We start from the raw sequence: 14829 nt of genomic DNA on the forward strand, positions 1-14829 counted from the left end.
GAATATAGACTACTTATACTGGACTTTTACCTTTTCAATGTCTTTTTCCTCATTCCTTGAATCCCTTTTACTGCACATAATTAAGATTGCAGATGGGAGCTTACAATATCTATATATACACAGCTGCCTATATATACACACTTATATAGGTTATAGTTTTAACATGTTTTAATACAATGTGTGTCACTGTACATCTGCATCTCTAAAGACAATTATACTCTGTGAGAAAAGATCTCATAAAACGGAATGGAAAAATCATAGAATCATAGAATGGTTTGGGTTGGAAGAGACCTTAAAGATCATCTGGTTCCAATCCCCCAGCCATGGGCAAGGACACCTCCCACCAGACCAGGTTGCCCAAAGCCCCATCCATCCTGGCCTTGAACACCTCCAGGGATGGGGCATCCACAGCTTTTCTGGGCAACCTGTTTCTGTGCCTCACCACTCTCAGAGTAAAGAATTTCTTCCTTACATCTAATCTAAGCCTACCCACTTGTAGTTTAAAACCATTACCCCTTCTCCTGTCACCATGCTCCCTGACAAAGAGTCCCTCCTCAGCTTTCCTGTAGGCCCCCTTTAGGTACTCAAAGGGAAAGTATATGAGGTAGGATTTATTTCCCAAGATTTTATGGATTTACAGTAATTCCTAGGCCAAACAGAAGTTGACTTTTTTTCCTTTTCCTTAAATTATGCATGCAAATCACACATCATCAGTAGATTTTTAGCACCAAATCATCTGCTGTGTTACCGTGTTACAGAACTTCTTAAAGTGCAAACTAATGGAAGTTGAGGAGATATCTGCAATTCAGAACAACAGCAATGGTATGGAACAAACACACAAACAAGGCACGGACAGTAAAACATAAATATAAAAGAGTTTTCAAAGTGATTAAGCACATAGAGGCATTTGTAAACAGAATTCGTAACAAAGAACAGAATGGTTTCTCAAACAGTTTTCCTACTGAAACTACTAAGACCTGCAATGGTTTTAGTAGTTTCAAAACCACACGTGTCTTGCTTCCCTTGGTCACCTGCTGTGCCCCTGCCCTCTGACACTCTCAGCTCAGGCTGTATCAGGTGCATCTCCTGCGAACTAAGGCTCCAGGCAGCTCATCCATCTCAACTAACCCCATGAGGTGCCGAATGCCTTTTTGCCCATGTCTTCAACATTTGCCAGCATTACAGCTCATCTCATATCAATTTCCCAACACAGCATAACTACAATCCCACCTGTTACCAAGTTTGTGCCCAAGGAGAAGGGGAAGCTCCACAGAAGCATGCAGGGTTTCACCCATCACCCTCTGCTGGGTGAGATGGAAGGGGTACACCTAGCACAAAGTGCATTAGGCTGTATCACTATTATAATTTACGTATGCACACAGCTGGTGCTAGCCAATGAAGGTGTCCCTTTCTATGTTTCATTTAGCAGATACCAGAGGCAGTACACTCATGAGGCAATTATAACACAAGAAACAAACTGGTTTTAGCAAACTAACATCCCAACCTTCCTTCCTTCTTCCAGAACCTTCCTCATATGAATGCTGCTTTAAATCTGAAAACATGGGGACACCCTAGACACACCATGAAGCTGATAAAATCCTGATCTCAGTGAACAGCCAATTTTTATTTACCTCAATGTGATTAAAATATTTCTACTTTTTTTCACATGCACTGCACTATATAAAAATAGAAGTATTATCAAATCATAAATTCCAAAGCTAGGAAATGCAAATCAACATATTGTCTCGATTCAATAATTTAATACCTCTTGGGGGCATGTATTACATGACTCTTTTTTTCCAGCCAAATATTTAATTCACAAGATAATACTACAGTAGGAAGATCTCTGTAGCTTGTCTATAGAACCTTTCATATATTTCTTATTTCTAAGGTGAAATGATTTGCAATGAATGAAAAATAAAGAAAGATAATGCTCTGATAGTGAAAGGATTAGAAAGGTATTGACGTCCTTGTGAACTGGTAAACTTGTCACTTTAAAAATGCAGCTTTTTACTAATGCTTGCTGTATCTTTTCCTGACCAGCATCAAATTTGCAGAAAGCTCTTTGCTGTTAGCTAAATGCTGTACAGAACGCTGTACAGCTACTGCTGATTTTTGCTCACAGTGATAAAAAATAATCTCTCAAGATTAAGATAATACATGTACAAAGAGTAGTTTAATTGCCACAAGCACCAGTCAGACTTGGGAGCTGGTTTTCCTCATTACAGACTGCTTGACTTTATAACCTTAAAATTCTTAAGATGGTGAAGAGGATTTGCACATTTGTAAAACACACAGTTCCCAAGATGGGTAACATATGTAATTTTTCCACAACTGCTGGCACTGAAAACTGATCTTTGGAAAAAAAGATGTAGAACCATTATGAAAATAAATTGTAATGACTTTTACATGAGAAAGTGACTGCAGATAAGAATAAACAAGATGAATTTGCTGAACCAGAAGATCAGTTAGCTAATTGATGACTTCAAAAACCTGAGTAGGAGCAGCAGATGTTTTTCAGCCATCTGATTGCACATGGGAGAGAAGATTGTAAATAAATAAACAAACAAACAAACTCTGTTTCTCATATAAACTTGGGGGCAGGGGGGAAATTAAGAGAATTTCTAGCAATAATGTCACCTAGCAATAATGTGACCTTTAGGGAGATAACCACATAACTCCAAAATAAGAGACTGAACAACGGTTTCAAAGAAACATGCAACTCACAAATCATACAGAGGTTTGTGATTTCACCCAAGTCAATTTGTTTATGGGAGCACCAGCATTAGAAATAGAAACTGACATAAGTAACAAAACTTCGCAGAATTGCGGTAGAGGCTAAAATCATAGCATAATTGAAATATATCCACCATATAAGCAAAAACTCAGGAACATTTCTAAAAGAAAAATTCACTAATTTTACAGACAGATATGCAAACAGTATAGCATTCATTAAAAATGTAATTTCTTTTGAGCAGAAGTCATATCTTAACTTATATCCTAACAGTCTGTCACATTTTTGCATACCATAAAATTTAGTAAGTTCTTTCAATGCTTCCATCAAAGAAGAGAAAAATATATGCTATACTAACATTAAGGAACCGAATGATTTACAGTGTAAATTAAAGCACTTCAGAATTCACTCAGACATTATTCAAAACAAAGAAGATCTTTTCAGAGAACTCTTACTGTTTTTCCCCCCACCCTCGGGCCAGTAACTTACACATTTCAACTGAGAAATTTGCTTTAAGTGAAATGAGCATACATCTACTTAGATGACCTGGTTTCACAAGGTGATGAGGAATTTAACAACTTTCCTGTACTAGGTCAGCAGAAAACCTGTGGTACTGCTTATAAATTACAATCCTTATTTTTCTACTCCTGTACTAATAAGACAGCAAAATAATGATTTGTTCTGAAAAAAATCTAAATTCCAATCCATGATGAACATGAAATATTCAGATGCGAGTAATGCATTTAAACCAGTTAAATTTTGTCACTATGAACAAAAAAATAATAATAATATTGTCTGTACCTAAAACAGTTTGAAGCTGCAGTTCTTGAACCATATTAATGTTGACATTCAGGAACTGCATTTATTATGTATTATAGAAAATGCGTGGAACTGCTGACAATATAAGAATCTAGACACTTATGATGATTTACCTGTTTTCAATTCTTAGTGTATAATTAACTTAACACATAACAGCACTGAATTGCTGAAATATTACTTTTGGAATTATCCCCTAACATTTCAACAGTTGACTGGCTTAATTTCCAGCAAAGGATTACTAAACATAATAATAACGGAATTGGCATTCAGTCTGATAATGCTAACTTCCAGTGAACCCGATTAAAAGTTATTTTCTGAACGAAGCATGTATAGCACAGAGTTGATACGGAGATTTTCTTTTCTTCCCTGTACTGTTAGTCAGTATATACCTTTTAACCTGTTACTCAGAGGCACTTTGTTTAAAGAGCAATACAAAAGGTAACAGCTATTACCCCTATTTGGAAGAAAGTAACAAAAAGAATAAACCGTGTACATCCACCTCCTTCTTTTACATGGAAAAGTGATTCCTTGCTCTCCTCCACTTAGTACCGTCACCAACACACCCAGCATCGCCAGCCACGAGGGACCGAGAAGCAGCAGCAGCAGAGCAGACACTCACTTGTTAGCTGAGGCAAGATTCCCACTACCATGGCTAGACCACTTGATATCTGCACTCATAATCCTACAAAATGCCTTTCTATGTGAGCATAAACCTCTCTGTATCATTCAACAGAACTTGAAACAGCCATCAAGAGACCAAAAGAGCTTCTGCTCAGCATAGATCAAGATCCAAGCTGTGTTATGGCTCTGAATTGAACTGTGCAGAAAACAGAGCTATCCCCCTGGGGCCTATGGTGATCTGTAAGCAGAAGGGGTTAGCAGCAACACATCACTGCACCTGCATCAGTCCCAAGAAGCAGTGAGTTGACTCTTTTCCCCACAGGAACAACCACAGAGGCACAGGTGTAGAGTGCTACTTTCCCCAGACACAGGATTTCTGAGAATGCATAGCATGGCTGCCTTCTGGAGAGCCAGGAAGGAAACAAGCCATTACATTTCAGCAACATTACGTTTAATCATATTTCAAAACTAATACTGAGACAAAATAATTTTTAAGGAAAAAGCTTATTCTGAAAACAAAGAATATGAACTAATAATCTTAGTGGCACAGATATCAATAATACTGAGGTGAGACGTTACAGGACAATAAGGTTTTTGTTTATCATGAACTGATTTTTTAACATTATTTTAAAATAAACAAAAAGGCAATTGACACATGTTCCAAGGATGTGACAATGTTCCAAGGACAAAGTAATATAAAGAGCTTCTAAGTTCCTATTAAATTCTAGTTGCAGGAGAATTTATCTGATAAAAGCTTTCAAAATTACTACAAAATTCTTGAACTATTCAAATTGTTGTTTTTAATTAATAAAAGAAAAACATATTCCCAGTACAGACAACCAATCCAATGGACAATCTTTGTTGTCATATTCCCTTTGGTCAAGCAGTTCAAGTTGTTGTAGAGTAAAAGTGAGCTGAGAGCCAAGGAGAACTTAGAGGTTACATGCGTCGGTTGGAAAGTCTTTACTTCTCTCCATCACAGAGATGGAAGTACAGGGATGAAGCCTGAAACTAACACTTTCAATAACAGTAGACCTTTATTCACAAACAAGCTTGGAAAAATGCTACTCATATTGAACTTTCTTGGGAAAGTTTAAAGGTATAAGCTTGCAATTCTCTCATTTTACCAGTGTCACTGTCTCAAGATTTCCTTAACGGGAAGCTTGGATCATTAAAGACAACTTACCTGCATCTTTCAGCAACATCTGATGAAGAGAACCACCTTTTTCCCCTGAATCCTCTGAATTTAAAGTATTAGCTCTAGATCTACCCCCGAGCTTTTTTCTCAGTTATCAAATATCTTAATTACCTCAGTCTTCTCCTTCTCCACTTACTACCTACAATCTTATTACTGTACCTCTGTTCTCTGCATTGTGAGGTTTTGTTGTTTGTTTTAAAGAGAAATGGATCCATACCATGACCTTTCTGTTTCACTTGATTAGGTTATGCTCACTTTGCTACCTGTACAGAATTCGTAATACTGAAAGCAGACAGTTCATCTTCTGAGATACAGCAAAGATGTTGACAGTGCCAAACAGAAGACTAGTAACCTTTGATCTCTGCTCTGCAAAACAGCTTTATCTTTTAAATGATATTTCAAATGAAAAAGCATTACACTAAATAACACAAGTAATGGTAGATTACAGCTCTGAGTTTTATCTTTCCTACAGGTCCAGTAGGATAACCAAAACAAAAGTATGATCTCAATTGACAATTAGATAGCTTAGTCTAAAGATTTAATGGCCAAATTTCCTTCCAGTTAAATCAAAGTCCTCACTTTGGAAATCCTGACTGACATTTGCAAGTTCTTGGGACCCAAGCACAGAACAAGCAGAACCCTCTACTGAAAAAGAACACCCACTGTCCACTGCAAGTGGATGAAAGGTTTTGACAAACTGTGACTGCTACGCAACAAAATCTTTAGAGTGATTTGCCTGCATGTAAACGGCATTAGAAATGGAGACAGACCTATATTATGGACACATGAAAGAATTTGAACTATAAAAAAAGAAAAACAAAAATGCCACATCTCTGAGATCAGCAGAGACAAGCAAAGTTGAGTACTCAGGTAGGCATTTGAAAGCATACCAGATCTTAGTTTCAGGAGCTACAGGGACAATGTCCCTCTGAGGCAGTGCTAGATTATACTTGACTTGTCAAGTGCCCATTTGTGTCTGTTCTAGACAATCACCCTCTTACCAAACCTTAAAGTCCAGTTGTCTGCACCAGAACACAGCACTGACTGAAGACCACACAGGTCTAAGTACTGGTCTTGAAGGCAGACTGGTCTGCCCTGAATCCAGAAGGGAATGCAGCAGTTATGAAAGTCTGAAACGCCAGATCAGGAATTAGGGTCTCAGGATGACTTTATGATTGTGCAAAAACTGTAGTGTTTTATTAATGTTAAGGACAACTTCAAGCAAAGTAGCCCTTGTGGACTTAAAGGACAAGACCTATATGAAGACAGGTCATTCCTAATTTATCTTGTCATAGTGAGGTGAAAAAATATCACAAAGTGGACATAACCTGTCAACAGTCCATCTCAACTTGTTTCTGGTCAGGTATTTGAGTATCAAACCCAACATTAAGTCTACTAGTTCTGAGAAGAGCAGCCGTGGCAGCAAAACCCAGCACTTGTTCAAATAAATGTCCTGTAAAAACATAGAAAAGACTTCCATATACATTATTCCATTAAATTGGACAGTATGAGACATTAAAATGCTAACAATAAAACTTCGTATGTGATTAGGGAAGTAACTCCAACAAGCCTTGTGTAAATAAATGGAAGAGACAAGGTTTTGCCTCACAGCCATGGGCAATAAGGACAAAGGACGTTGAGCCCCTGCATGCTTTAGAATCTGTGCCAGAGAAATGCAGGCATCTTGCGTTTGTAAGACCACATGAACAGCAAACATACAACCTGGGCACATCTAAATCCAGGAAAAAGGTTTTACTTTTAGCCACAGAATTTCAGAAGTTATGCATGCTATCATAAGAAAACCAATGATATTACAAAATTACGAGACTATTTCAAATTACTCACAGAAAGACTAAAAATTTTCTGTAATGGTATAAAAATAATGGTTATTTTTATTAATACCTGTGGTGGAAGACATCTTTGCTTAGACATTAACATCCCATTCCTTCAATTACAATGGAAAAGCTCAGAAGCATTTCAGAATTTCAAGATGAGCTTTCAGGAACTTGTTATTAAATATTTAAGTAGTATTATGAAAAGTCAGGAGAAGTCATCATGATGAAAGAAGAATTATTTTTAAACTTTTTTTCAGGGAGGATCTGAAATCTTTCACAAACTAAATCATACTAGTTTCTATCAGACAACATAAAAAGTTAAACACTGTTAAATCAACTGCGTATAGGATTGCACAATTACTTCTATACCATCCTTTTTATGGGCACAACTCCAACTCCATGGAAGCTACTGGCATATATATTTTAAAATACTTTTTAAAAACAGCACTTTTAAAAAATGTAAAAAGAGCAGCACTGATTGATGTACTATGTATATTGTGATATCCAATAATCAAGCCCTAGCTGCAGAGATGGCTACAAAATCAAATGGACAAAATAGAAAACAGTGCATTAAAAACACTAACACTGCATTCTGTTCAACAAAATTATTAATGAGGAAATTATTTTTCATAACTCAAAGCTAATTATTACTTTAGAATCTGAAGCTGTAATTCACTCTGAAAAGAGCGAATAAATATAAAAGTAAAACGACATCACCAGAATAGTTTTCCTGGTTTAGCTATAGTTAAAATATTTCATTTAACTAAAGCTTTTTTTTTTTTCTTTTTTTTTTTTTTTCCTTTGAAGAGTAAACAAGAACAGCAGCTTTGAAGATAGAGAGGATTTTCAATTTAGTTTCAGTCAGAATTCCAGAGTCCCACATCAGACAATGCCTGTTCTGGAAGAATTAGTCCTGACCCCCATAAGTTCAGTGGTATGCAGCAAGACGACACTTTCATTCACTATGCTGTAAAGGATATAATAGCAATATTTGATTAGACTTGATAAATATGCAATAATTAGGGAAAATTACTTCTTAGAAATAGGCACATCCTTTATTCAAGTACAAGCAATGGTTCTGAAGTCCTCAACAAAATAATTTTTTTAAAAAAAGTTCTTTTCCTCTAAAATTTCTACTTCATCTGTTGGCACAAAGAAGCGCTTTACAGTAAGGTCCTTCAGGAGATATCGGCACAGATGCTCTCTCAAAGTAGCCAATATGCAGCCACATAATGCTCTCAGACATCTGAGATTACATTTGAATTCATACCTGGACCAGAATATCTTCTCTTCTGCAAAACAAGGGAAGAACAGAACCTATATTGACTCCAGAGCTTAGATATCCTATCTGTCATAGGAATATGAGGGCACAGCGGGCAGTCTGTTCATTCTGTTCTTGAGAATAAGAGTAAAGGAAGAAAAAGAAATTCAGCCATGTAGTGCTGGATGACAGATTTGTGGACATCTTCCATAACAAATAGGAAGATTTTGAAATACATTAAAAACGCCTTTCAAGAATCAAACTTCCTTTAAACCTTAAAAAGAGGGCTAATCCACACTCCACATTTTCTGAACATACACTAAGTGATTCTGAAAATAGAATTTAAACAGATGCCAACTCCGAAGTAGATTTTTGAGAAATGAGTTTTATGCTGTAAAGAAAAAGAAAAGCTCAAGTATGCTACAGATCCGGTCCGTATCATTACATCTAAAGTGCTGACAGCATATAAAACAGCACCTGATTTATTTTCTCTAAAATCCATTAGAAAATGGAGGAAAGCACTTTTCAGATGTTATCTTGTCTTGGGTTGTCATGTCAATGAGCTCCTTCTCCCTCTCTACCCTCTTCCATTCAGACCTACCATGTGCTGAAAGCCCAGTGTGTTCTCCACTGAGGTCTACTATATTAATACTGAGCAGATGAATTCAAGTCCATTACTGACTTCCTACCATATTCAGTCTTATTTTGAATAGGTATGTATGCTCAGTAAATGCACACAAGATGTACAGCTGGAGATTCTGATAGTTTATCTTAGTTTTGAAGTTAAATTAGGGTGGCTGAACATGTACTAGGCAAACAGTCAGAAAGACTAACATTTTGTCTAGATAAAGTTAGAGATGGAGGGCAACCACTTTTTTCCTACAGGTTCTCCCAAAGTAACTATTACTGACCCTGGAAACACACTGCTGTGCATCTTTATCAGTTAGTTTGTCTCAAGCATTAGTGAACATGAGGAAGAGAACTTCACTTTAAGTATTGAACACTGCTTATCTGTGCATCTAGTTCCAGATCAGAAGTTCTATACTTTATGTGTAGGTGCTACCTACGTGTGGTAACAGGGACACACGTACACACCAAAGGCACCAAGAACAAGTTACATATATCCGTCAAAAAGCTTTACGCACAAACAGGAATTGTTTTTTTTTTGGCAAGTACCAGATCTGGGTTCACCCCAGCAAAAGGCAAAGGCGAGATTCTGATGCATGGGTCAGGAGGCACGTTTTGTTCCCGTCTCCTGAATTTCCCAACTTTCAGGTGTTCAAAGATTTTTGAAAGATCCATGATTTTAATTAAGCAAGTTAACTCCTCATTAACTATCTTTGTTGTATTTTTCCAATTAAACACATTTATGAATGTATCTACATGACTTTACTGAAATACTATTTGCACAAAGAAATTTTCTTCACTACAAGGATATATAGGTTATATATAGATTTACTGTATCAAGTAAGCAGCACAGTGTCCTACACTTAAATTTTTCAGGCTAGTGCTAGCTATGCCTGATAAGAACACACTAAATAATATCAAAAACAACATCCAGTTATTTGCCATAAAAATTGGAGCAATAACCCAAGTATTACTCAGTAAAGGTTATGCCCTGCAAAATGTGAATATAAGAAGAGCCTTAGAGGCAAAGCAGGTATGTACTTATTCTAATGAAATTTAATATTCTTAATGCTTTTTTGCTCAGAGCTTCCTTAAGTAAATATATATAAGTACAGAAGACAATTACCTGTAGTTTTAACAGAGCCTCCAGAACACACACATTTTAAAATAAATGTCTCTAAAAATAAATAATACAAACCCCTTTAAAATGCTGATAAAGAGTACATGAATTTCAGCTAGTTTGGGTAATGTTAGCACTTGTACCACATGTATTATACAAGTTATACACTAAAAAATGTGAATATTTAAAATACATTTTCTCCCAAAGAGACTTTCCCAGCAAACATTAAATTTGCTTACTCACATAATGAATCCTGCAGATTAACAAACAAGATCTGTTGTTCTGCAACATACAACTAAATAGCACTACCAAACATGAGATTCAGGACTTCCGTAATTGAACCGAGATCTCAAACTTTGAAAAGCAGTTTACCCTCCCACACTGGGTTCACTTTCAAATTAAGCCTGCATGCAAGTGAAGAAACAGCCAAACTATTATATAGCAAATGACTGAAGCTCTCAAATAGAACATTATACTGAATGTTCCCAAGAAAAGAGCACCAGAGACATAAGAAGGGGATAGGTGAATAATCAAACTTCAAGGGATATTTAACTGCTTTGTAGTGAGGTGTTTCCCCCACCCCGAAATACTATGCTATTATACGTATGTAGAAGAACAGAAAAATTTCCTTGACTTTTCATATTTCCTACATAAGAAACCAAAATTACACCCTCAATCGATTCATTCTGTTAGCAGTTATAAAATATTAAATACTTGATAACCTATTAACATTTTTAAGCTCTATTTTTTCAAAATGATCTTATTAAAAACTGAAAAGAGTGTTTTCTGTAAGCGTAATTTCCTTTATCACTTTAAAATGCCTTTTCCCAAAATGAGACTTACACAAATTACTTCAAGGACTGAAGAAGTGTTCAATGCCTTTACCTCACTGTTTTCTTCTTGATCAATTGTTCCCAGTCTTGTGTCTGAAGAACCCAACCGTGCCTCCTCAATCACTCAGTGTAGCCACAACTGAGACACTACTGAAACCTCTACCCAAGTCAAGGCAGGATTTCAAGCACATTCCCTCACTCATACAGGCAGAAAACAGTGCTGTAGGTGACAAAGCACTACCCTTTCTCTTCACTGGTGGTAAACATGGAAGTATAAGAATACCAGCTTAAAAATAAACGCACAAAAAAGTGTTTAAAATCCTACTGTTATGTCTGTATGTTCCAGGTGAAAATGCAGAATATTTTCATTTGAATTCAAGTGGAAACTTTGTTTTCTCTAATGTTAATGAATAGCAACAGAAATTTAGAAGCAAAGAAATAAAGTTGTTCACTCTGGTCTTATCAAAGAAATTTAAGGCATCTCTTAATTACTACTGTACTTCATCATAGAGTGGCTCAGGTTGGAAGGGACCTTAAAGACCATCCAGTTCCAACCACCCTACCATAGACAGGGATGCCACCCATGAGATCAGGTGGCCCAAGGCCTCATCCAATCTGGTCTTGAACACTTACCTCCAGGCATGAGGCACCTACAACTTCTCTGGGCAAACCTGTTCCAGTGCCTCACCACCCTCTGAGTGATGAATTTCCTCCTAAATTTTTCCTTATTTTTTTTCCTAAAACAGAATATTTTGAAAACTCCCAAGAAAAACATTATAGAAGTTGAAGTAAGTAGACAAGAACTCTGCCCTCAAATTTGAGAGAATCCCAGCATTAAAATAAACAAATGTATAACCCAGTTTTCCAAAATTAAGACTTCAAAATTAAGACCATCATTCCAGTCATATTCTGTGTGCAGACAACAGTGAATCTTTGTTTCTACAGAAAGACTCAAGTTCATGTATTCCAGGAACACACTAACAAAACCTTATAAATTTACTATTCCACGTCCATATGCTATTATCGTTTGTTGTTTTTAAGTAGGTAATTACCTTGAAAATCCAAAAATAAAAATATTAATCTTCAGTTTTTGTTTTTTTTTTTAAAATTTAACATTGCAGCAACTTCATATGGAATAATTATTTTTACATACAGAATTCTGAAAATGGGGTGATCTTTCCATTTTACCATCCTAGGACTTCCACCTTGCAGAAAGACTGAGTATGTGCACATACTTCTGCCTAAAGGAGACTTGTTCACCCTTTATACTGACCTCACCTAATATAATGCACAGCTTAGATTACATCCTTTCTCAATTCCAGACTGTTATCTTCAGCATAAACAATTGCTCTGGATGCACTCCAAAATTCTCTTTTCAGCATCAGGGGACAAAACCACTCAGCTATATTACAAACTTCATCATGAAGGGCAGAAGAGTTTATACAGCAAATGGTTTCCTTAAAGAGATTTCTACTGGAAGGCTCAGATGGTCTGAATATTGTCTTACATCATCCTCACTACAGAACTCTGGAAGTGACTGCAGAGGTAAGCAGCCATCTGGTAAAACCAAGCGACGCATGCATCAGTTCCTATTATTTTTCAGTGAACACAAAATGCAAAGCTGTTGCATTTGCACAAAACAGAAAACAGCACAGAAAATCTCAAGTACAGGGTTCATATTAGATAGGAATCCATTTTTAAGCACGCTTAAGTATTCCTCTATTTTGCCACACTTTTTAAAGCTACATTCCTCAGGAATGCAATTAAAGAAGTTATCTTAAGCAGTGCCCATGGATTTGAGAACTTGGGAATTTTGCTCTGTGTGCTTCACAAATACTTTCCCATGTAAGAGAACTGAAAAAAAGGTGTATATTCAAAGGTACCAAATTACTATTTCAGTTTCTTACTAGACACTACAGTTTCAGGTATATAATTTGTACTTCATGGAAACTAACACAAAAACAATAAGCACATTTAGAATAAATTGTTACAGTATCTTTGTGTACTATATAATATATAGCAATTATTATTTGAACTGTCTTGTAGCAAAAATATCTACCATGTACTTTTTGTATTGATTCATAGTTGTACTTTGTTTTCTCTGTGATTCTATTCAAAAAAAATTAACCACCAATTTAGAAACATTTCACAATCTTTCTAAAGCCACCAAATTTCTAAGTTCCACCAACAAACATATGAGAAAGATACTGTGTATTGAGCTGACTTCAACTAATCCACTAAAATTAGTTTTAAACTGTGACACTGGAAACCTCAGAAAGTGTCTCAAAAGTACTCGGGGTAACAACAACTAGTGTTCTTACAGCAGCTATAGATAATTAAAAGCAGATGCTACTGCCTACAGCTTATTTGGAAGCCTGTTTAAAAAAAAAATATAACACTCCTCCACATACCCAAAATCCTCAACTACTATCGCTACATTTCCTGCAACACAGAAGTAGAAACTCTCAAAGGCAAAGCAACAGGATCTTTTGATAGTTTTAATATTAACCTATGCTGTTGAAATGTCTGATTAACATAGTAGAACTTGAACATTAATCTACTAGTATAATTAACACACTGGAAATATGTATTTATTTTTAACAGTAAAGTTTTCCATGAAATTCCTTGATTTTCAACTACAGAAAGAAAGCAACTGTTCCTGCTAGACTTATCTTCTATTTCATGCCATACTTCATTGCAGCTATGTATTACTGATCCTGGCTTAAGAGACAGCAGAATGATAGCAATTTTTGATTAAAATATAAGTCCAGACTAGAAACTTCATAGCCTTGTGAAAACAAGTTTTGCTGTCTAAGCCAGGATAAAATACAAAGAAAACTAGAGCTAAGATTCTCAGAAATATTTTAAAAACAAGTTTACCCTAGCCTGTATCGACAGTTCAGCTCTACAGGCAAAAATGAGTTGCTCCCATCTTCCACTTAAACACATTCTTTTTAATTTTTTTTTTTTTCAAATTTAAAGGATAATGGTGCTGCCTTATGAGCAACTGTAGATGTGACCTGCAAGTAGACAATTAATTGGTTTATTAGAATGGTATTTCATACTATATTCTGTAGGTTACTAGCTTCTTTAACCAATGTTGGAAGTAGGCATTAGAAAGAGCAACCAACTTGTTGTTGTTTCTAGCTATCTGCTTCCTGATAAACTTTCCATTTCCCCTCTCACTTAACACAGTGAGAAAATAATTACCTTCGAATTTCTTGTAACATAGTCAAAGTAGATTTTCATTTTTTCCAGTGTCCTTACCCAAGGAGGTGTTGGAAAAGGAATCCTGCAAGCATTGATAACTTCATTTTTAGTCTTCAGCAATTGATTTGTTCTTCCCCTCAAAAATGCATTCATTTTGTAAACAGCCTTTGGGGTTGAGCATCAATCCCTAAATGGTCATAAGACCTCAACTACTAGTAAGACTTCAATTTAAATATTTATTTTTCATTTTACAGAAAAAGCAATATAGAATTTCAGAGCTCAGGAAAATGAAAAGCCTAAAAATCTCGAGTAATAAACATTAAACACTTGAAGTAGAAAGTGGGAGGGAAGAGGAAAGAAAGTTGAAATCTCTTGGATTTTTTTTCCTTTCTCCAGCCTTCAGCTGTTTCTATTTACTTAGATTCACTTTTTTTTTTTTAACATGGAAAGCATCTAGGAATCTAATGTCAATAGCTGATTTTCAACAACAAAAGGAGTATCACCTATCCTTGCTCTACTTAACATCAAATATGTTTGGCATGTATTTTCAAGTTGCTATTTCCCTATTTTA

At 35.9% G+C, this 14829-nt stretch overlaps 1 protein-coding gene across 10 annotated transcripts in view; it reads right to left on the bottom strand.

The window, feature by feature from the left end:
• GBE1 (1,4-alpha-glucan branching enzyme 1) overlaps window positions 1-14829 on the bottom strand; it is a 181608-nt gene that overhangs the window by 77849 nt on the left and 88930 nt on the right. The window lies entirely within an intron of this gene.

The sequence above is a fragment of the Anser brachyrhynchus genome, assembly GCF_964034855.1.
Source record: "Anser brachyrhynchus genome assembly, chromosome: 1".
In the NCBI taxonomy this organism is placed as follows: domain Eukaryota; kingdom Metazoa; phylum Chordata; class Aves; order Anseriformes; family Anatidae; genus Anser; species Anser brachyrhynchus.